Genomic DNA, 1359 nt, shown 5'->3' on the forward strand with positions numbered 1-1359 from the left:
TATATAAAATCATCTCTGTTATTTTTTCATAAATTACATTATCCTAAAATATTACTTATCTCTATTATTTTTTTCATAAATTACATTATCTTCAAATATTGCTTTATGATAATTCTTGAGTAATATACTTTCAAATTATGTTTACTTAATTTATAATTTAAAATTTCAAAAAAATATATATAATAATTACTAAATACAATCTAATTTATTTTTTAAATACTTTTCATTTTTTCTTTTATGTTTTTTAAAAATATGCATATAGATTTTTTATTAATTAAATGAATTTAATTAAATTTTTTATTGTTCATATATTTTTTTTAATTTGTCCTAAAAGTTAAATATTTAGTTTTATTGATTATTGTTGTATATTATTTTTAAATAGTTGCATTATCATACATAGCAATTAAAAGTAAAAATAAAAACATAAAAATTTTAAGTTCTTTTAAGAACTTAATACTAAAAATTATATAATTTAAAATGACTAAAAATTTATTTAATTTAATAAAATACTCTTAGTATTTGTTATTAAATAATTGTACCTTAATGACATATAATACGATATGCATAACATATAACTTATTAATTATTATACACGATTGGAGTACTTATCCTTATTTCTTATACCCAATCCTTTATTTTAATTATTAAAGCTAAAAGACAAGTACTCATGAAGAATAATAGATAAGATTTAAGATGGGATCTAAATTCTATGTTTCTAAATTTTGTCATAGAATAAACTTTATTACATAATAATGACTTTGACTAACGTAACATCATTGGCTAATTAACTTATTAATTCAATTCAATTTATTTTTTTACTATTAAAAATTGTAAATATATTGATCAAAATTGAAGATAAAAAAATCATAGATCTAAGTAGTATTATTATGACCAATAAAGTTTTTTCATGTTTAAAAAAAAATAACCTAAAATTTTTAATTCCTTACACATAATTACTTGCAAAATTTATATGGATTGAGTGCCAGGGGTTAGTTTGAGAGAATAACAGACGTGATTTAGAGTTGAAATGAAACACAAGCGGTGATAAGAACCAGCTATATACATACATGCACGAGAATAACGAACGGTGAGGAAAAACTGTTCGACAGAAAATTAAAAATGAGATACATACTTAAATATTTGACTATATCTGAGATACAAATATTATGACATCCAACTTACAGCTAACTCACTTGTAGTATCAGACAAATTAAAACTCATATATAAAATCATCTCTATTATTTTTTTCATAAATTATATTATCCTAAAATCTTGCTTTATTATAATTCTTGAGTAATATACTTTCAAATTATGTTTACTTAATTTATAATTTAAAATTTCAAAAAAAAAAATATAATA

This window comes from Arachis ipaensis, chromosome B09, assembly GCF_000816755.2.
Source record: "Arachis ipaensis cultivar K30076 chromosome B09, Araip1.1, whole genome shotgun sequence".
Taxonomy (NCBI): Eukaryota; Viridiplantae; Streptophyta; class Magnoliopsida; order Fabales; family Fabaceae; genus Arachis; species Arachis ipaensis.